At 42.2% G+C, this 23265-nt stretch overlaps 2 long non-coding RNA genes across 2 annotated transcripts; one reads left to right on the top strand and one right to left on the bottom strand.

Annotated features, from left to right (window-relative positions):
- Positions 1 to 8496: 8496 nt before the first annotated feature.
- Positions 8497 to 15920, top strand: LOC121080633. The gene is made up of 3 exons (XR_005825453.1): positions 8497 to 8522; positions 13066 to 13422; positions 15910 to 15920. It is a non-coding gene; the product is annotated as an uncharacterized LOC121080633 (long non-coding RNA).
- On the bottom strand, positions 9554 to 10417 carry LOC121080632. The gene is made up of 2 exons (XR_005825452.1): positions 10334 to 10417; positions 9554 to 9738 (listed from the first exon to the last, which is right to left on the bottom strand). It is a non-coding gene; the product is annotated as an uncharacterized LOC121080632 (long non-coding RNA).
- Positions 15921 to 23265: the final 7345 nt, after the last annotated feature.

Here is a 23265-nt window from a genome sequence, read left to right as displayed (position 1 = left end):
AGGTAACACCTTGCTGTTAATTGCTGGTAGTTAACCACCAATCAGGGATTGCCTAGTATGCAAGGCTTAGCTTCAAGAACCAATCTGTTTAAAACGCGCAGCTTCTGAAAGTGTATAAAACCTCGTGCTTCTGTACAATAAATTGACATTTGCTTGCATCAAGCTGCGTCCCGTCTCTTCATTTGCCGCAAAAACCACCATAGCTAGTTTTGTCTTTGAGTCCACCTTTCCCCTTGTGAGAAACTATGGACTAGGGTATTGTTTATTAAGATTTATGTTAAGCTCAATGTAAAGTTTAGGCAACAAAAGATATGAAAACGCTTAAGCAAACAGCTACCAGACACCGCCCGTGTAAGATAAGATAACCGCAATACACAAACTAAACCAGACACCGCTGATGCAAGATAAGATAACCACCAGGTGTCCAGGAACCGACAGAAACAGGGCAATGAGACAAAGGAGGAAGACCAGCAGGAGGCAGAAAACGACCCCCCTAACAACAAAAGCATGACTCCACTACCTCATGAACATGGAAGTAAAGATGTATAAAAAGGGACTGTTTGAACTGCTCAGTACGGCAGTTGGTGGAGCGCAGACTCCCCTGCCGTCCAGCGCTGTTTTGCTCATATTCTACTTGCTATAATTAATAAAATTTTAATTGGATTATGATCCATTGTGGTCTCAATTTATAACAATTTCTGGTGCCGTGACTCGGATAAGGAACGGTGGGCTTTGGTCCTCCGGGGAGGCGCCCCGCGACATTTCGCGGCCCCGCGACCAACAGCTTACTCAACCTTACCGACGAACCTAAAATCTAGAATAATGAGCAAAGGAGAAACCGGTAAAATCCCATAAAAATTCTGTGCACGGGAGTCCGGACGAAGACGCAGGACGCGTAAGTATATTGCGAATTTGTTCGCAAGGTTTGCCGTTCGGGCGGGATTGGGTTTCCTGGAATATAACGAGTGAGAGGTTCGATATACTGAACCAAGCGAGTGTGGACTCTTAAGTACTGCGTCTCCCATCTCCCGCGAGGGACTGGGCCAGGAACAAGGGGAGCGTTTGTGGATATTCCAGAAGATGGGGGCGAAGGGCAGCAAGCCTTCGACTCCCATGGGAAGGGTACCTACTGTACCCAAGAATACCCCTCTGGCATATATCTTAGACAATTGGAGATATTTCCCTGGAACCCTAGAGAAAGATAAGCAGAAAATGATAGAATATTGTACTAAGATATGGGGAGGGAAGAAGATTTCTAAAAATGTCTTTTGGCCAGTCTATGGGTCAGAAGAAGATTGGGAGGAAACCCAGGGACCCCAAGCACATATTAAATGGCCACTCCAAAGACCTAATTGGGATAATCAGGATCCGGTGCATAAAACTCATATGCAGGACCTGAGAACTATAGTAATTCAGGGGATTAGAGAAGCAGTACCCCGTGGCCAGAATATCAATAAAGCATTTAATGAAATGCAAAAGAAAGATGAGAGCCCCACTGAGTGGCTGGAACGACTGAGGAAAGCCCTTCAGCTGTACTCTGGGGTAAATCCAGACAACCCTTTAGGGCAAGCGCTCCTCAAAACTCAGTTTGTGGCAAAATCATGGGAAAAACTTTAGTGGAACACTTCAGCAGGAGAGGACAGATAAGGGTAAAAGAAATAATTAAGCAAGAAAAGCAGATGGCCAGCAAGGGCATAAATTACCTCAGACTGATAAGAACACTGCAAATGAGCAAAAGGTGAAAAGTACACCATGAGGAAGACCTACAGCCTTCCTCCCATAGACCACTGCCCACATTCTAAAGACCCCGGCCCACAATTTTTGGACGAATCTGCGCAAGCGTGAAAGACTGATAAGCTAATTAGCATATGAAGCGAGGGTATAGGCGTTAATGGAATATTCATTGTTTCATTATATAAATATAAGATAATCTGCCCCTCTGGGTGTGTACGATTGGTGGAAGGATCCCCCGTACGCCCGGCGCCGACAATAAAGAATTCTTAATCACTAAGAAATTCTGAAGACGTTCTTTGAAACAATCTGGCACCCCAGATGGGACGGCTCTCTGCCTGACCGTAGGACCCGCTGGGAAGTGGACTCCCTTGGGTACCCCCGGGATTTTCCCGGAGGGACTCCCCAACTCATCGGATCACTGCGGAGGCAGACAAGAATCCCATCTCCTGTAAGTGATAGTATTCTTTATTGCTGTATTCTGGTATTACCGGTAATCTGGGGTTACCCGTAAAATGGGAAAATTGATTTCCGCAGGGTAACATCTGGGTATGCTTGGGAACTAGTTTCTCAAGTATACGTCTGGGTGTGCTTGGGGACTAGTTTCTCAAGTATACGTCTGGTCTGGAAAACTCAGGTATACTTCTGTGGCTGACACCCTAAGTATACTTCTGGTTCTGTTTGGGTTTTATCGGCATTTAATTGCCATCTAGAATCTGGCAAGTTTGCTTATAAAGCTTATTTGCTGCAGTGTTGCTTATTTTGGTTACCGGATTTATGGAATGTGGAATTTGACTTTGATAATTGTTACTGTGATTTTGGCTATATTTTTGATAATAATAGTGAGCTCTTGGTGTTGCTGTAGAAAGATACCTGTGTGTTGCATTTTGTAAGTAGTAATTCTGTAAGTGATAAGTGTGTTCTGTGAGTGTAAGCTGGGAAAAATGGGAGGAAAGCAGAGTGGTGGGATTTTAAAGAAAAATCCGCTAGGGTGTGTTTTGAGTCACTGGAGGGATATTGGAAGGTCTGCTGGTGGAAATGTGAATAAGAAAACATTGATAAAGTACTGCAATCAATGGTGGCCACTTTATAAGCTGGAAGGTGGGGAAAAGTTGCTTTGTAATGGAACTATAAATTATAATATTTTGCTGCAGTACGGAGAGAAGGAAAATGGGATGAAGTAATGTGTGCTGATATGTTTGTGTGACAGGAGTGTGGGATTAACACCACCTGATCTTTGATTAGGGCTCTAGAAAAGGATAGGAAAAAAACAAACAAACAAAAAAACAAACCGCGAGAGCCAATTACAGTGGTAACCCTAGCTACACTGCTGATAGCGGGCGGAGTTGGAGCAGGTACAGGCATAGCCTCCCTAGTAAAAGGTCAGAAATTACAAAGTTTGCAGATGGCTGTAGATGAGGATTTAGCAAAAATAAAAGAAGGAGGGTTATGTGTAGCTCTCAATGAAGAATGTTGTTCTTTTGCTGACCATATGGGAGTAGTCCAGGACACCATGTCTGAACTCCGGAGAAGATTAGATCAACGTAAGAAGGATCGTGAGGCGGGCAGGTCATGGTATGAAAACTGATTTAATGTTTCACCTTGGCTAACCACTTTGTTATCCGCTTTAGCAGGACCACTTATCATGTTGATTTTGGGACTTATATTCGGGCCTTGTATATTACGCTATATTTTACATTTTATTAAAGAACGGTTTGACATAGCTAAATTGCTTATTTTAACTATGAGGTCTGGAGCAAAATATAAGAGTGTATCTGTTAATGAGGATGAAGATTGTTGTGAATGCGTATGCCATGTGAGAACTATGCCTATTGTAATTGTGAGGTATTAACTTGTGAGTGTTATGATAAATGTTGGGATTGTGGAAAAAGGTTTGCTTGCAGTGCCGAGAATGAAAGTAGCATCTAATAAACAATAATAGGATAAAAAGAAAAAGGGGGGATTGTGAGAAACTATGGACTAGGGTATTGTTTATTAAGATTTATGTTAAGCTCAATGTAAAGTTTAGGCAACAAAAGATATGAAAACGCTTATGCAAACAGCTACCAGACACCGCCCGGGGTTGCTGTTGCTGACAATAGAGCAGAAGGACCTGACAATGTCACCCCAATTGCTGCAGCATTTGCAGTACAACAGGACCGGTAACGGCCCCTCTAGGGCAGGCAGCGGGTCTGAGGAGAGTAAATGTGAATCTCTGATGGGGAAATTTAGATGTTTGAAAGTTAGTTGTGAATAGGACTGGATAAAGGTTCGAGTTGATTTTTACTAAGGTAATCGTGATGTAGAAAAGTTGGTGAATACAAAACCAACTTATTTGGTGTTAAACTTCAGTGAAAAGAATTTGTTACAGTTGTGGGAGCTGCTGGCCACCAGGAAAAAATCCTGAAACCTTTAAAAGTAAATGTTGAGCTTATCTTTAATTCAACAGAAAAGTGGAAGAGAGGACCTCCCTGAAGTAAAAGAAATCTTTAACCAGGTATATCTGGAAGTAAATTCCAGGTAAGGGGAAAAATGCTTTCCCTGTTAGAGTAGAAATGATAAACGGGAGGCCTGCCTAGTTCAGGTAAAACAATATCCCTTGGTCAGCAAGGCTGTGGGGAATATTGCATAAAAACTAAAATAAAATACACTCTGTAGTAGTTCTACTAATGTAAATCTGTGTTTTACCATGACTGTGACTTGTTATGAGATGTGCAGATGAAACTCTGCATTGGCAACGAAGTACAAGGAATAAGGTTGGTCAGGTGCCTCCTACCACAATCAAGGGCAAGACTGGGTTGGCCTCTGTGTTTGCCACCAAGAAGGATCTTGAGCTCTGCTGCTGGCTGCAACCCAGTAGGCGTTGAGCGGTGGGAACATGTGCCATGCCAGACCTTGATGTGAGGAATGGCCCCCTCTGTTATAAGAGGGTCGTCCAGGAAGGAAGAACATAAGATGGCCCATTAAGGCACTGATTTAGAAATTGGAAACCGCCTGGCCGACCATGAAGCCATACAAGTAGCAGAGGAGGTAGGAAAGGAGGAATTATCCTTAATACCAGACGGTAAAATCCAAACTGTAAGTACAGATCAGGAGCCAATTTATTCTAAAGAAAACTTAAAGGTAATTCAGGACATGAATGATAAAATAAATAAGTGGACTTATTTGAGGGATGGTCGTATAGTGGTACCATCCAATTTAATATGGACCACAGCCGTAATAGAACATAATAAGATGCATTGGGGAGCTGATAATTTATATAAAAAGTCTAAATCAGAAATTGATAGGGCGAAACTTGTATATGGTAATAAAACAGGTGACTCAGCGATGTGAAATGTGTTTGAAAATTAGCCAGGGCAACAGTGGCAAGTTGATTTTTCCAGACTCCCAAGAATTGGGGGGGGTACCAATATTTATTAAATGAATGGACACCCCAACGTATCATACAGTATTATAGACCTGCAACTTGGAATCCTAATGAACTTATTAACGGTGCTCGAGAACCTATCTACAATCTGAATCATATCATTCGTCTACAGGCTGTCTTGGAAATTATTACTAATCAAACAGCTAAAGCTTTTGATGTGAAATGCAATTTATCAACACAGGATGGTTCTCGATTACCTGCTAGCCGAAGAAGGAGGTGTTTGTGGTAAAGTAAATGTTTCCAATTGTTGTTTGAAAATTGATGACAATGGTGAGGTAGTTAAACAAATCACATCAGAGATAGGGAAGTTAGCCCATGTTCCCGTCCGAACTTGGAAAGACAAATATTGACTTGTTTTCCTGGCTTCTCGGGAGCCCCTGGGTAAAACAAATCCTATTTTATTTGTTATGTGGATTAGCCACCTTATTGTTTTTGCCATGTGCTGTTCCATGTTTTATAAGATTAATTCAACACGTTATAACTAACATGCAATTTGCTATTATGGTTTCACCCGATGGCGTTAAACAAATGCGAGTAGTATGACAAAATGTACACACAAAATAACATTTTAATAGCCAACAAGAATTTGGAAACAATTGACTCTTAACAATTCAGATAACAATGTAAGCTGAGTAAAAAAAAAAATAGAATAGCAACAAAAACAAGCGCCAGGAACGCAAAGACGAGGATATGGTAACGCCTTTTATACTTTTTCACCTCCGCCATAAGTTCTTGACGTGAGATAACAGAAAAACGCACCCTCTGCCTAAACAGCAACAAAAAAAAAAAAAAAAAAAAAAGTTTTGATCTTCTTTCTAATGAACCATATAGGTTAAATGTTTTGAGAACACTCACCTTACAGAATGTTCAGAGGGCGAAATGTCCACTCTAGACCCGTCTTCCCTGGCAGGTGACGTGGTGGTCTGGTGGTGAGAAAACCTTACATTGAAAACAGGGACCTGTCATTTGGCCATAGTGCCATAAATGTTACCATTAACAGACTTACTGGAGTGGTAAGCTCGGGAAATAGGTTTGGGACTTCATCTGGGTACGCAGTAGCCATTGTTTATCACACCAATGGTCCGTGTATACCTTTGAACATGCGCATGCGCGATTTTAAAGCCCCACAGAATGTGTTGGAAAAATCTGGAAAGACCGCGCATGCGAAATCCCTATAGTGTAGCCATGATAGTGACGCATGTAAAAAAAAAGGGAATGTGTTAAGAAAAAGTGTTATTTTTAGGTTTTGGTTTTGTATGTTATTATTATATGTATTACCCAACCCTTTGGAGTTATTTTGAAAACTGTGTGTTTGATGCAAAGTACAAACATGAACTAGAAATTGAATAGCAGAATAACAGTCCAACAAAGTCTCATGTAACATGAAAACAGACTTCTTCACTCGTGAATCCAGTATTTCTCTTCAGGAAGTGACGAAGATGAACGCCTGGAAATTATATAATTTACCAGAGTCAAAATTAATTCAAACTCGGATCGGTCCAGGGAAGTGGAATTTCTCCGTGCATCTATATTCCCTGATACCTATAGAACAGGGCTCCCCTGTTTTTACCCCAGATCTAGCAAAGCTTCAGGCCCAATGCAAGGCATTTTATATATGTCCAGCAAGTAACCCTGGCAGAAGTTATTGTAATTATCCAGGTCATTTTTACTGGTGGCTATTGGGGTTGTGAAACTGTTGCTATCTATCACACCTCTGAGGAGGTGTTACGCAAAAAAAAAAACAAAAAAAACAAACCACGAGAGCCAATTACAGTGGTAACCCTAGCTACACTGCTGATAGCGGGCGGAGTTGGAGCAGGTACAGGCATAGCCTCCCTAGTAAAAGGTCAGAAATTACAAAGTTTGCAGATGGCTGTAGATGAGGATTTAGCAAAAATAAAAGAAGGAGGGTTATGTGTAGCTCTCAATGAAGAATGTTGTTCTTTTGCTGACCATATGGGAGTAGTCCAGGACACCATGTCTGAACTCCGGAGAAGATTAGATCAACGTAAGAAGGATCGTGAGGCGGGCAGGTCATGGTATGAAAACTGATTTAATGTTTCACCTTGGCTAACCACTTTGTTATCCGCTTTAGCAGGACCACTTATCATGTTGATTTTGGGACTTATATTCGGGCCTTGTATATTACGCTATATTTTACATTTTATTAAAGAACGGTTTGACATAGCTAAATTGCTTATTTTAACTATGAGGTCTGGAGCAAAATATAAGAGTGTATCTGTTAATGAGGATGAAGATTGTTGTGAATGCGTATGCCATGTGAGAACTATGCCTATTGTAATTGTGAGGTATTAACTTGTGAGTGTTATGATAAATGTTGGGATTGTGGAAAAAGGTTTGCTTGCAGTGCCGAGAATGAAAGTAGCATCTAATAAACAATAATAGGATAAAAAGAAAAAGGGGGGATTGTGAGAAACTATGGACTAGGGTATTGTTTATTAAGATTTATGTTAAGCTCAATGTAAAGTTTAGGCAACAAAAGATATGAAAACGCTTATGCAAACAGCTACCAGACACCACCGGTGTAAGATAAGATAACCGCAATGCACAAACTAAACCAGACACCGCTGATGCAAGATAAGATAACCACCAGGTGTCCAGGAACCGACAGAAACAGGGCAATGAGACAAAGGAGGAAGACCAGCAGGAGGCAGAAAACGACCCCCCTAACAACAAAAGCATGACTCCACTACCTCATGAACATGGAAGTAAAGATGTATAAAAAGGGACTGTTTGAACTGCTCAGTACGGCAGTTGGTGGAGCGCAGACTCCCCTGCCGTCCAGCGCTGTTTTGCTCATATTCTACTTGCTATAATTAATAAAATTTTAATTGGATTATGATCCATTGTGGTCTCAATTTATAACAATTTCTGGTGCCGTGACTCGGATAAGGAACGCTGGGCAAGCCTCCCCTTATCATTTTACTGTAACAGGTAAAGCATTTTTCACCTTTCCTGGAATTTATTTTCAGATACACCTGGTTAAAAATTTCTTTTACTTCAGGGAGGTCCTCTTTTCCTCTTTTCTGTTGAATTAAAGATAAGCTCAATATTTCAATTACTTGATCATATTTAACTTTTAATTTCATTTCCCCTTCTTTAAAAGTCTAGATGTTCTAATAAATCTCATCCCAACAAAGATTTTGGTGAATTTGGCATTCTTATTTGTGTTATAAATTGAGACCACGATGGATCATAATCCAATTAAAATTTTATTAATTATAGCAAGTAGAATATGAGCAAAACCAGCGCTGGACAGCAGGGGAGTCTGCGCTCCACCAACTGCCATCCTGAGCAGTTCAAACAGTCCCTTTTTATACATCTTTACTTCCGTGTTCATGAAGTAGTGGAGGTACTCTGCGCATGTTTCATTTGTTGTTAGGGGGTCGTTTTCTGCCTCCTGGTGGTCGTTGAGGCTGAAGTAAGAAGTCTTCCTCCTTCGTCCCATAGTTGACCCCTCACTCATATGTCCTTATATGGGGTTGTTTGTCCTGTTTCTGTCAGTTCCTGGACATCTGGTGGTTATCTTATCTTGCACAAGCGGTATCTGGTTTAGTTTGTGTAAGCAATTGCGGTTATCCTACCTTACACAAGCGGTGTCTGGTGGCTGTTTGCATAAGCGATTTCATATCTTTTGCTGTCTGACCTTTACATTGGGCTTAACATAAATCTTAATAAACAATACCCTAGTCCATAGTTTCTCACAATCCCCCCTTTTTCTTTCTATCCTATTATTGTTTATTAGACGCTACTTTCATTCTCGGCACTGCAAGCAAACCTTTTCCACAATCCCAACATTTATCATAACACTCACAAGGTAATACCTCACAATTACAATAGGCATAGTTCTCACGTGGCATAACGCATTCACAACAATCTTCATCCTCATTAATAGATACACTCTTATATTTTGCCCCAGACCTCGTAGTTAAAATAAGCAATTTAGCTATGTCAAACCGTTCTTTAATAAAATGTAAAATATAGCGTAGTATACAAGGCCCAATTATAAGTCCCAGAATCAACATAATAAGCGGTCCTGCTAAAGCAGACAACAAAGTGGTTGGACATATATAAAATGCCTTGCATTGGGCCTGAAGCTTTGCTAGATCTGGGGTAAAAACAGGGGAGCCCTGTTCTATAGGTATCAGGGAATATAGATGCACGGAGAAATTCCACTTCCCTGGACCGATCTGAGTTTGAATTAATTTTGACTCTGGTAAATTATATAATTTCCAGGCCATAGGTTCATGAGGGTTTCCATTTGCTTGTGTTATTATCAATAACAAAACTAACGGTATACCAGGAAAAAGGGTGTCTGTCAATTTTGCCAATTTAAGTATATTTTTACCAGTCCTGGGGAAGTTCGGCCATTGCTGCTTTTGTGTCCCATTGTTCTGGTTCTTTTCTCCACAGTTTGTTCCTCCTCTGCCTTGCCCGTCGACTCGGTTGCTTCGAGCCACGGGGTGTACCATCTTCTCGGCAGCAAGGGAATTCTTCAGGAGAACAGCTGCTTCGGGCTTTCTGCCTGTTTACATAGGCTTCCCACTTTGCAGCTTTAACTAATGGGGCAAAGCAAGACACGGTTAGTACTTCCCTTCTGCACTTTATAGCCAAGATTTCAGCTACAAAAGGGGACTGGTTCGTTGGAGTGGTAACAATAATATTGAGGGTTTATTCCTTTGGTAAAAATTTCCCACCACTCATGGGATTCTCGAATAATTTCGTGTTTAGACTCTAATTGTTTTAATTTCTACTCAGTGAGAGTTCTTTGGATTTTTCAACACTGTGTGTAAACTCCTATCGGAGGGTATCCACATTCGTAGTGTGTCCACCATTTATTCTGGCATACCTTACACCTGAAACAAGCAAATGGATAACAATTGCAGTTCAAATTATTACACCTAATTCGTATATCTAGAGTGCATATATTATTTACATCAGCATATCTTCTATATTCAATATTGTGTGGTTGCATAAGTTTAGCAATTTCCTTCAACACACTTTGTACGCTTCCATATATAATAGATAAAAAAAAGAAATAATTATAGCAAATATAAACGGCAATACACACTTTAAACCAAAAGGTAATGCGGCAAAATAATCAAATAAAGTCTCTATCATTACGTTATCTTTTCAGGGTTATCTTGGTGTCACCTGGAGTACTGATTACTTTCCAGTGGGGTCTCGTCACTGGGCCTTTAATGCGACTGGCATGAGTCCATCCACGCTGAGCAGTCCGGACAGCTGTTTCTGTTGTAACCAAAACAAGATAAGGTCCCTCCCAATTGGGTTTTAGGGTTTCTTTACAGGCAGAATGGGAGTGTTAAAGGGTGACATACAAGACTCTAAGATTCCTTGTGCTAACTATCGATCAATTTCTGGTTTTAATCCTCTCCGTCCTTCTAGGGATATGGGATATTGCCTTACCCTCACAGGTATGTGGGGTTCGGAAATTTGGATTTTAATCGGTGGGATTTCCAGTCTACTAATTGTGTCCGGAGAGTACCAGACATCGGGGTTAATTTGTTTTTGATCATCCACGGTCAAAGGATAAGCAGACACCGTTAGCTCTTGATTTTTCACTTTAATTTCTAATTGCAATTCAACAATTAAATCTCGTCCTAACAGATTAAATTCTGCTTCAAGGACGAGCAAGAGTTCACCCATTCCAAATTTATTTTCAGTTTCAAATACCACATTTTTGATTTTGCTTACTTTAAAGGGTTCTCCTTTTGCTCCAATTACTTGTACTTTTTCAGGGGAAACTTTACATCCCTCAGGTATTTGCCTAATAGTCGATTTCTCAGCCCGTGTCTACTAAAAAGGTGAACTCTTGTTTATGGGGACCTATTTTTAATTTTATCAAGGGCTCATGATGACTCCGGTCCCCTAAGATATAGACCCCCTGACTCTCCTATTCCGTTTTCAATATTTCCTCATCCCTGATCCTTTCTCTGCAATTCTTCTTTATACGTCCCTTCTTTCCACAGTAAAAACAACATCTCTGTTCCTTCTTTACTACTACGTTCCCTTGTTTCGTTCCAGCAGATCTGTGTTCATCAATCCGCCCTTTGCGATCCTCTCTGACCGCTGCTACCATCATTTTTACTTGTCGCTTGCTGCTCTCTTCTTCCCGCCTTACGTAGACTTTCTGAGCTTCCCTCAATAATTCATCCAACCCTCTATTCTGCCAGTCTTCTAACTTTTCAATCTTCTTTCTGATATCTTCCCATGATTTTGCCACAAACTGAGTTTTGAGGAGCGCTTGCCCTAAAGGGTTGTCTGGATTTACCCCAGAGTACAGCTGAAGGGCTTTCCTCAGTCGTTCCAGCCACTCAGTGGGGCTCTCATCTTTCTTTTGCATTTCATTAAATGCTTTATTGATATTCTGGCCACAGGGTACTGCTTCTCTAATCCCCTGAATTACTATAGTTCTCAGGTCCTGCATATGAGTTCTATGCACCGGATCCTGATTATCCCAATAAGGTCTTTGGAGTGGCCATTTAATATCTGCTTGGGGTCCCTGGGCATGTTGAGCATCCCACAGTCTCATTCCTGCTCGTCTAATCATATCTCTTTCCTCGGTAGTAAATAATTGACCAAGGATAGATTGCATCTCATCCCAAGTATAAAGGTTTGGTCCCCAAAATTGATTTAATCTTTCTGCCACTCCGAGTGGGTCCTCAATTAAGTTTCCCATCTCGGTTCTTTTAAAATCTCGTAGGTCAGCCGAGTTTAGGCGTACGGAAATATATCCGATCACAGGTTGAGGTCCCCCCATGGGTATTTCCCTTAGGGGGTACATCTGAGCTGCCCCTTTTTGACTTCTAGTTACGCGTCTAGGAAGAGGGGGAGACCCTTGTTCCGACTCTGGTGGGGGAGTGGGCGCTCTGGGGACCTCTGCGGGAGCAGGAGGAATGTAAGGAGGGGAGGTTAGAAGGGTTTCGTCTAACTCTTCCTTCTTTTTCTTTTGTTTAGTTTTTATTTCATTCAGCAGGTAAAGTCAAGCTCCTGGTCTTTCTAGCCACACCTCCGCATATTGACTCTCCTCCGGGTTAAGGGGTTTTTTTATTATTAACCCAGAGGTTTAATTGCTGTCTTACCCAATCTTCTTCTGACCCATAGACTGGCCAAAAGACATTTTTAGAAATCTTCTTCCCTCCCCATATCTTAGTACAATATTCTATCATTTTCTGCTTATCTTTCCCTAGGGTTCCAGGGAAATATCTCCAATTGTCTAAGATATATGCCAGAGGGGTATTCTTGGGTACAGTAGGTACCCTTCCCATGGGAGTCGCCCCCATCTTCTGGAATATCCACAAACATACACTCACTCGCTCCCCTTGTTCCTGGCCCAGTCCCTCGCGGGAGATGGGAGACGCAGTACTTAAGAGTCCACACTCGCTTGGTTCAGTATATCGAACCTCTCACTCGTTATATACCAGGAAACCCAATCCCGCCCGAACGGCAAACCCGCAAACAAATTCGCAATATACTTACGCATCCTGCGTCTTTGTCCAGACTCCCGTGCACAGAATTTTATGGGATTTTACCAGTCCTTTTTTTGCTCAATATCCTAGAATTTAGGTTCGTCGGTAAGGTTGGAGTAAGCTGTTGGTCGCGGGGCCGCGAAATGTCGCGGGGCGCCTCCCCGGAGGACCAAAGCCCACCGTTCCTTATCCGAGTCACAGGCACCAGAAATTGTTATAAATTGAGACCACAACGGATCATAATCCAATTAAAATTTTATTAATTATAGCAAGTAGAATATGAGCAAAACCAGCGCTGGACAGCAGGGGAGTCTGCGCTCCACCAACTGCCATCCTGAGCAGTTCAAACAGTCCCTTTTTATACATCTTTACTTCCATGTTCATGAAGTAGTGGAGGTACTCTGCGCATGTTTCAGTTGTTGTTAGGGGGTAGTTTTCTGCCTCCTGGTGGTCGTTGAGGCCGAAGTAAGAAGTCTTCCTCCTTCGTCCCATAGTTGACCCCTCACTCATATGTCCTTATATGGGGTTGTTTGTCCTGTTTCTGTCAGTTCCTGGACATCTGGTGGTTATCTTATCTTGCACAAGCGGTATCTGGTTTAGTTTGTGTAAGCAATTGCGGTTATCCTACCTTACACAAGCGGTGTCTGGTGGCTGTTTGCATAAGCGATTTCATATCTTTTGCTGTCTGACCTTTACATTGGGCTTAACATAAATCTTAATAAACAATACCCTAGTCCATAGTTTCTCACATTTGTTTTTTTAGTTTGTACTTTAAAGGTTTCAGGATGTTTTCCTGGTGGCCAGCAGCTCCCACAACTGTAACAAAATATTTTTTTTTACTGAAGTTTAACAAATAAGTTGGTTTTGTATTCACTAAAATCCCACCTCATACCCATTCCCTGCCCTAGAGGGGCCCTTACCGGTCCTGTTGTACTGCAAATGCTGCAGCAATTGGGGTGACATTGTCAGGTCCTTCTGCTCAATTGTCAGCAATAGCAACCCCCTCCTCCTCACCAGCAGAAGGATTGGAGCAGGAGATGCTCTTCCTGATCTGCAGGTTACACAAGCCTGCCTCTGCAGCAGCACTTCTGTTTTAACTCTTTCTTACCCTGAATGCAATTCTGCTACTTGTTGCTTTAAGTCTGTGTTCTTACATATCAGCCTTCGCAGGCAAATAGCCAACACCCTGCCATGCATCCCAGCATGATTCAGTCCACCTTCGAGGGGGTACGGGGGTTTGTACAAACTCACCCCAATACTTTAACACTTTCACAAGGTCTTTGATTCTCCACCCACCCCCGCCTCAGGTTTTACATACATTAGTACAAGTTTTTATCTTACAACGTGTTTCATTCTGGTTGCTCCACAGAAGGAACTACAACCTGAGCTTTTAAACACAAACATTTCAACAAGAACATCTTTCTAGTTTAGGTCTCAGTTTTTTTTCTATCCTTTTCTAGAGCCATAATCAAAGATCAGGTGATGTCAATCCCGCACTCTTTCTAGTGTTAGTACCATAGGATCCCGAGGGGGTACTAATCCACAGTCCTTTTGCAACTCAGGTTTGTCCCGGAGGACGAAGAACATGTCTGCATATGATACTTCGTCCCATTTTCCTTCTTTTCTCAGAAACAAAATTAATTGCAGGAGAGTGTTATAATCTAACGTTCCTCCTTCCTGAGGCCATTTCGCATCACTCCCCAATTTATACAAAGGCCACCACTGATTACAATATTTAATCAATTTCCTTCTATTTTCGGTACCACCATGTCCTACGATATCACTCCAATGTTTTAATATACAACCCAAGGGCGATTTTTCACAGGGCTTACTCCTTCCATTTCCCATTTTGCAAATTTAATTACTTTGTTTTTCTCCGGCCGCCTTAGCCACCCAAGGTCGGAAACGCGGATAGAGCTTCTTACTTGTTTTGCACTCAAACGCGTGTCTCAAGCACTCTTGCACTCACACTCAGTCAAAATAATTAAGCTATACACGGAAAATCAAAATGCGCATCTCAATCACACCATTCACACTCTCCGGGCAGCCCGCAGTCACACAAGCAGTATGTTATACGGTACCGTGCACTTATGTACAACTTTTAGGAACACTGACAGTTCACAAAGTATGCATTTCAATGAGCAATTGCCAAAAAAACAAACAGATTCTAATTTTTCCTGGTCTTAAGCAGAGTGTTAAGTTTTCCGCTATTTGCCACGAATTACCAGAATATTATTATTTTTCAACATTCATTTCATAACTCCGAATTTTGAACATGTAACATGACAACACCTAGAACAAACAAGACACAGAGCGCTATTTCAGTTGTTACATTTCAGGAATTCCCCAAACCTTAAGACAACCTAAAGGAAGTTTTTAGCTTCTCACTTTTTTTTTTTCCTTTTCTTCTTTTTTTTTCTTTTTTTTTCCTACGCAAAAGCTTCCCTTTTGCCATGAGGTCCCTCTTGTTCCTGTGAGATTCCGCCTTATTCCGTCCCGCCCCCCGCTTTCCGTCACGAGGCCTCCGGGCTTTTAGGAATGGCAGTAACCTCGGGTTTGCTCGATCTGCCCTCAAGATCGCTAGCGGCCACCCCTTGGTCAGCAAACCCCCTACCAAGGTACCTTTCCTCCTGGGGACTACGCTGCGCGCCGGACGTCTCCGTGCGTCTCACCAGCCGCCCCGTTACTAAACATACCGTTTTATCCGCGGATCCAGGGGTTCTCTTCTGCTCCCGGGTGAACAGCTGAGAAGAGGAGGCTCCTCCGAGGAAATCTCCCGGGGCGCGCCTAGGAGCGTCCGCTCCGCAGCTGGTCCCTCAGCCGAGCAGAAATCCTCCTGCCTGGCTCGCCAAAACTGACGTGCGGAATTTGACTCTATAACTCGAAAGTTATAAAGTAGGTATGTTTATTGCGCGCAGATGCACGGGGGATCGCTCCTCCACAAGCGTGCATGCCCGAAGTGACGAACCATCTCACATTTATACAATGAAACAAATGAATATTCAATTAACGCCTATACATATTCGTTACCTAAACCCCGCTTCGTATGTTAATTAGCTTATCAGTCCGTTTCCTGGAATGTGGTGGTCTTGCAGGTTTGTAGGTGATTCATGTTCTTGTGACCATCCCATCTTCTCCAGCAGGAGACTTAGCACTCCCTCCCTCTAGATAGCATTTGAATGTCTCTCATCTTTTCTCATTCTCTTTTAAATAGCCCCTTTGTTAGAGGAAGAAGGGCAGGCGTCTCCCCGTCTCCCCTTTGTTAGAGGAAGAGGGGCAGGCGTCTCCTCAAAAACTGTAGTTGTCTCCTCAGAGCTGTGTGCCTATGTGACCAGACACTGCACCCATGACTAGTCACCATACCCACATTCCTGGGCAGACATGTACAATCACAATCGATGTCCATTGTCCCCATTTCACACAATTTTTCCATATGAATGGTGGCACTGATTGAGGTTGTCCTAATCCTGCTTCTGCTCTCAGATCTGCCATGGATTTGCTGTATGGCCTTGAGCAGGTCCTTTAATCTCATTGCAGGTTTCTCCATCACACAACAGGGATAATGCTGGTGACTTGTGTGGCGCACAGAGATGAATCAAGCTTTAGGTAATGCAGTTATCATGTGCATTAATAAGGAATGCCAGTCAAGCCCAGTTTGTTGGTGAAATATTTGTTTGTTTGTCATCTCCTTGTGGTTCTTGGACCATTGGGGAGCCCATGTGTGTGAGGTATGCACTTGCATCTCTTCCCAGTGCAGGGACTGGTATTGACGTGCGGAATTTGACTCTATAACTCGAAAGTTATAAAGTAGGTATGTTTATTGCGCGCAGATGCACGGGGGATCGCTCCTCCACAAGCGTGCATACCCGAAGTGACGAACCATCCCACATTTATACAATGAAACAAATGAATATTCAATTAGCGCCTATACATATTTGTTACCTAAACCCCGCTTCGTATGTTAATTAGCTTATCAGTCCGTTTCCTGGAATGTGGTGGTCTTGCAGGTTTGTAGGTGAGTCATGTTCTTGTGACCATCCCATCTTCTCCAGCAAGGAGACTTAGCACTCCCTCCCTCTAGATAGCATTTGAATGTCTCTCATCTTCTCTCATTCTCTTTTAAATAGCCCCTTTGTTAGAGAAAGAAGGGCAGGCGTCTCCCCGTCTCCCCTTTGTTAGAGGAAGAGGGGCAGGTGTCTCCTCAAAAACTGTAGTCCTATGTGACCAGACACCGCACCCATGACCAGTCACCATACCCACATTCCTTGAGCAGACATATACAATCACAGTCGGTGTTAAGCGTCCCCATTTCACACTATTTCTCCATATCAATCCCCCCTTTTCTATCAAACTAAGTAAATTCTTTTACTTAAGCAGTCTTCCCGAATGATATAAAGCATCATACATAAGTGTTACCCTTTTAAACATTCTCCAAACCCACAAATATGACATAATGGTTAGTATTAAGGAAATTCCTAAACTGATCAATAAGATCACAATGGGGTGTACCATAGTGTTAAGAATTCCTGTTGCAGAAGGTGACCAGCCAAAGAGAGTATCCCACCAATTATGGTTTCCATCCTGTTCTACCTTTTTTTAAAACTTTCTTGATCCCCTCTACATCATGATGGATCATAAGAAGAGTTTCATGTCCCTTTTCTTTGGTTTCTTTCAGTATACGTTGTAAAATCTGCATGTTTTAATAGTTCTTTTATTCTGCTTATATTTAGTCCTATGGGGGTAGGAATTATCGTCTGTGATAGGGTAAAGTTAGATGTAAAATTACAGATACAGTAATTTGAATATTGTGCAGTCTCCTTTACCTCCCCATCTACAGTTATTGTGTTACACTTAGTTCTCAAACATGCACATCCCTTCCCTGCATATATAATTACTGTTTTCAAGTTTGCATTTGGTTGGGCCTCAAAATGACATATTTTCTAATCTGTATCTAAACAAGTATCCTGGGCCATTATAGTATTGCTTTCACAGAGGAAGCCTTGCTGTTCTCGCATAATACAAGATTCTAAATCTAGTGTTTGCCACTTGTCGCCTATCTTTCTGGCCCATGTTCTATGTTCAAAGGTATATTTTCCTAGGCATATTATAAAGATGGGCTCAGTTAAGGTAAAATTGTGCCAACATTCCCGTGAATTAAAGCACATGGCTGTATTTAGAAGGGTAAATTCCTTATTTACCTTTCTGACATTAATCAGGGTGTCTCCTGAAATCTTGGTGTTATCTTTTTCATTGTATGTTTGACACCCTACTTTTATCCTATCTCCTAATTTTCCCCATAATCGGTCGACTTTGTGTACATCCTCCCGATCCCATTGATTCTTTTGGTACACCTCATTTTCAGAAAAAAACACCATAGCTAGTTTCGTCTTTGAGTCCACCTTTCCCATTATTCCAGTGTGTTTTTTCTGGGCATGATTCCAAGGCCAGTTATCAGGCTTTTGGTTGTAGGCAAGAGAGAGGGTACAAAAGAACACAAATGGTTTAAACCCACTATTGATCATTTTAGGAATCTAAACGTTCCTCATATATACATATAAATCTGTTTTGATCAAAAATATCTTCGTTTGAGTTGGGGCTTACCGATAACAAGTTGGGAAAGACTGGCCACTGGCTTAGTCCCAGACTCTTTTGTTCTATATTGTTTGTTGTGGTGCTCTTCCCATATAGTGGATCCACAACCGCCCAGGTTCACTTACTTGCCACCCACATTGTTCCCATTTGTCCGAGTAAATTTGAGTTTCAGTTCTTTTTTTATCTGGGGTTACTTTCCATGAAGTTGCAGGGGCTTTCTTGATCCGGGTATGGTGAATCCAAGAATTCTGTCCCTCAACCTTGATTGCAGTGTAGGTCGTGAGTAGGACTTGAAAAGGTCCGGTCCACTGTGGTTCCATAGTCCCCTGGTCGTATATCGTGAACAGGTCCATCCAGACCCCTACTGCGTGTTCCCATCACATGCTTCTCAATTCTTATTGTTTGTTTAGTGCCACCATATAGGAAGTCATTGTTTCTTCACCAATCTGTGAAGACGTCCCCTTTTGTACCCCATATGGTCGTCCATATAAAATTTCAAATGGGCTAAGCCCCTCTTTTGCTCTTGGTCTAGTTCGAATTCGTGTAAGAGCTAATGGCAAAGACTGGGGCCAAGTTAGATTTGTTTCTTGACCGAGCTTGACAATCTGTTGTTTGATTAGATGATTCATCTTTTCCACCTGGCCACTTGATTGTGGTCAGTATGGGGTATGTAATTGCCAATCTATTCCTAGATGGTGGCTGATCTGTTGCACTATTCTGGACACAAAATGTGGTCCTCTATTCGAGGACATTACCGCTGGGACTCCAAACCTAGGTATTATCTCTTGGAGCAGTATTTTGGTCACTTCCCGGGCTTTAGCAGTTCTGCACGGGAAGGCTTCTGGCCAACCTGAAAAGGTATCTGTTAGCACAAATAAATATCAATACCCCCCTTTTTTAGGAAGTTCCGAGAAATCAATCTGCCAATGTTGCCCTGGAACATCTCCTTTCCCAATTTTTCCCAACTTTGGCCCCTTGGTAATCTTAGGATTAGTCTGGAGACAAAGATCACATTGTTGGGTTACTTGTCTAATAGTAGTATACGAGTTTCGTGCTATTATGTTTTTAGTGAGATCCTTATATAGAGCTTCTGCCCCCCAGTGCCTTTTTCTATGTTCTTCCCGAACTACTGACCATACCATGTAGGAAGGAATCACTATTCTCCCATGTGAGATTACAGCCCACCCTTCCTCATTATATGATCCTTTAGGTCAGAAATCAGTTTGCGATCTTCTTTAGTATAGTCTGGTTTACCTTCTAGAGATATTTGTCCATCGGGTATTAGCGCACCCTCTACCTTGATTGCTTTTCTGGCTGCCTGTTTTGCTTCCCTGTCCGCCAGTTCATTTCCTCTTTCTAATTCTGTGCTCACTTTCTGGTGTGCCTTGATGTGCATAATTGCCACCCTTTCAGGAAGCTGGACCGCATTTAGGAGTTTCAAAATTTCTTCCGCATGTTTGATGATTTTTCCTTGGGAGTTTAACAGTCCCCTTTCTTTCCATATTGCTCCATGAGCATGTACCACTCCAAAGGCATATTTAGAATCAGTCCAAATATTTATAGGTTTTCCCTGAGCTCTCTCCAGAGCTCGAGTAAGGGTTATGATTTCAGCCTTCTGTGCCGAAGTGTCAGCTGGTAGCGGTCCCGATTCTATCACTTCTTCAGAGGTTGTAACAGCATATCCGGAATGTCGTTTTCCGTTCAGCATATAGCTGCTCACATCCGTGAACCAATGTTCAGCTCCATTAATAGGAACATCCTTGAGATCTGTCCTACTAGAATAAGTGGCTTCGATTGTTTCTAGACAGTCATGATCGACTGATTCGCCAACATTCCCATTAAGAAATGAGGCCGGATTGACGATGTTTGTAGTCACGATCTCAACATCATCTTGTTCCACCATTATGGCCTGGTATTTTAGGAATCTCTGTGGGGAGAGCCAATGCCCCCCCTTTTGTTTCAAGGACTGCAGACACTGTGTGGGATACTAAGACAGTCATTTTCTGGCCCAAGGTAAACTTCCGGGCCTCCTGGATGTTTAGGATGACAGCTGCTACTGCTCTCAGGCAACCAGGCCACCCTTTTGCAGTGGCATCCAGCTGTTTAGAGAAGTACGCCACTGCCCGTCTGTATGGTCCCAAATCTTGTGCCAGTATTCCTAATGCCATTCCCTGTTTCTCATGGGAAAATAGGAAAAATGGCTTACTCACATCAGGAAGTCCTAGTGCTGGTGCCGACATTAAGGCTTTCTTCAGTTCATGGAAAGCTCTGTCTGATTCAGCATCCCACTGAAGATCCTTCTGATTAGCTGCTATCAGGGAATATAATGGTTTAACAAGCAAGCCATAATTACATATCCAAAGCCTGCACCACCCTGTCATTCCCAGAAATGTCTGCAGTTCCTTTACAGTTCGTGGTCGGGGGGCTTGGCATATGGCTTCTTTTCGGGCCTTCCCTAGGACCCGTTGTCCGGCACTGATCTCGTACCCTAGGTATGTGACTTGTTGTAACACCACCTGTGCCTTCTTCTTAGAAACCCGATATCCTTGTAGTCCCAGAAAGTTCAGCAGGCTCACAGTCCAAATAATACAAGATTCTTCGGTTCTGGTTGCAATAAGAAGATCGTCTACATATTGTAACACTTTCCCTTCTCCTGGTGGTGGTTCCCATAACTCCAAATCCTTTGCTAATTGGTTTCCAAAAATTGTGGGGCTATTTTTAAACCCCTGTGGCAACACCGTCCATGTGAGCTGGGTCTTTCGACCGCTTCTGGGATTTTCCCATTCAAAAGCAAAAATTCTTTGGCTGGCTTCATGGAGAGGGAGGCAAAAGAAGGCATCTTTTAAGTCTAAAACTGTGAACCAAGCTAGGTCAGGTGTCAGGGTGGTTAGTAAGGTATAGGGGTTAGCTACTACAGGATACAGATCCTCTGTTATTTTGTTAATGGCCCTTAAATCTTGAACTATCCTATAAGACCCATCAGGTTTTTTAACTGGGAGGATAGGTGTGTTAAATTCTGACTCACATTCTTTTAGTAATTTTAATTCTATGAATCGCTCTATATTTGGATGAATTCCTTCCCTATCTTCCCTTTTCAGTGGGTATTGTTTAATTCTTATCGCACCCTGTCCTTCCTTTAATTTTACTATAACAGGTGATGCATTCTTGGCACGTCCCAGCATGTCAATTGCCCATACTCCAGGATATACCTGATCAATAATTCTGGTATCAATTTCCCTTTTTATAGGAGTACTGGCCAAAGATAGGCTCATAACCTGTATGTATTGGTGATCATTTACCTCCAGAGTAACTTCCCCTTTTTTAAATTTGATTGTTGCCTCCAATTGTTCTAATAAGTCCCTACCAAGAAGGGCCTTTGGGGAATTTGGCATTCTTGTTTGTTTTCTTAGTTTGTACTTCAAAGGTTTCAGGATGTTTTCCTGGTGGCCAGCAGCTCCCACAACTGTAACAAATAATTATTTTTTTACTGAAGTTCAACAAATAAGTTGGTTTCGTATTCACTAAAATTCCACCTCATACCCATTCCCTGCCCTAAAGGGCAGTTATGGGTCCTGTTGTACTGCAAATGCTGCAGCAATTGGGGTGACATTGTCAGGTCCTTCTGCTCAATTGTCAGGAATAGCAACCCCCTCCTCCCCACCATCAGGAGGATTCGGGGCAGGAGATGCTGTTCCTGCTCTGCAGGTTACACAAGCCTGCCTCTGCAGCAGCACTTCTGTTTTAACTCTTTCTTACCCTGAATGCAAATCTGCTACTTGTTGCTTTAAGTCTGTGTTATTACATATCAGCCTTCGCAGGCAAACAGCAAACACCCTGCCGTGCATCCAGCATGACTCAGCCGCACCTTCGAGGGGGTACGGGGGTTTGTACAAACTCACCCCAATACTTTAACACTTTCACAAGGTCTTTGATTCTCCACCCCCCTCAGGTTTTACATACATTAGTACAAGTTTTTATCTTACAACATGTTTCATTCTGGTTGCTCCACAGAAGGAACTGCAACCTGAGCTTTTTAACACAAAAATTTCAACAAGAACATTTTTCTAGTTTAGGTCTCAGTTTTTTTTCCCATCCTTTTCTAGAGCCATAATTAAAGATCAGGTGATGTTAATCCCGCACTCTTTCTAGTGCTAGTACCATAGGATCCCGAGGGGGTACTAATCCACAGTCCTTTTGCCACTCGGGTTTGTCCTGGAGGACAAAGAACATGTCTGCATATGATACTTTGTCCCATTTTCCCTCTCTTCTCAGAAACAACATTAATCGCAGGAGAGTGTTATAATCTAACGTTCCTCCCTCCTGAGGCCATTTCGCATCACTCCCCAATTTATACAATACAAAGGCCACCATTGATTACAATATTTAATCAATTTCCTTCTATTTTCGGTACCACCATGTCCTACGATATCACTCCAATGTTTTAATATACAACCCAAAGGCGATTTTTCACAGGGCTCACTCCTTCCACTTCCCATTTTGCAATTTTAATCACTTTTTCTCCGGCCGCCTTAGCCACCCTAAGGTCGGAAACACAGATAGAGCTCCTTACTTGTTTTGCACTCAAACGCGCGTCTCAAGCACTCTTGCACTCACACTCAGTCAAAATAATTAAGCTATACACGGAAAATCAAAATGCGCATCTCAATCACACCATTCACACTCTCCGGGCAGCCCGCAGTCACACAAGCAGTATGTTATACGGTACCGTGCACTTATGTACAACTTTTAGGAACACTGACAGTTCACAAAGTATGCATTTCAATGAACAATTGCCAAAAAACAAACAACAAACAACAAACCACATTTTTCCTGGTCTTAAGCAGAGTGTTAAGTTTTCCGCAATTTGCCACGAATTACCAGAATATTATTATTTTTCAACATACATTTCATAACTCCAAGTTTTGAACATGTAACAAGACAACACATAGAACAAACAAGACACAGAGCGCTATTTCAGTTGTTATATTCTAGGAATTCCCCAAT

This window comes from Falco naumanni, chromosome W, assembly GCF_017639655.2.
Source record: "Falco naumanni isolate bFalNau1 chromosome W, bFalNau1.pat, whole genome shotgun sequence".
NCBI classification, from domain to species: domain Eukaryota; kingdom Metazoa; phylum Chordata; class Aves; order Falconiformes; family Falconidae; genus Falco; species Falco naumanni.
The sequence above is the reverse complement of the archived record's forward strand: the minus strand, read 5'-3'. Positions and strand labels throughout refer to the sequence as shown.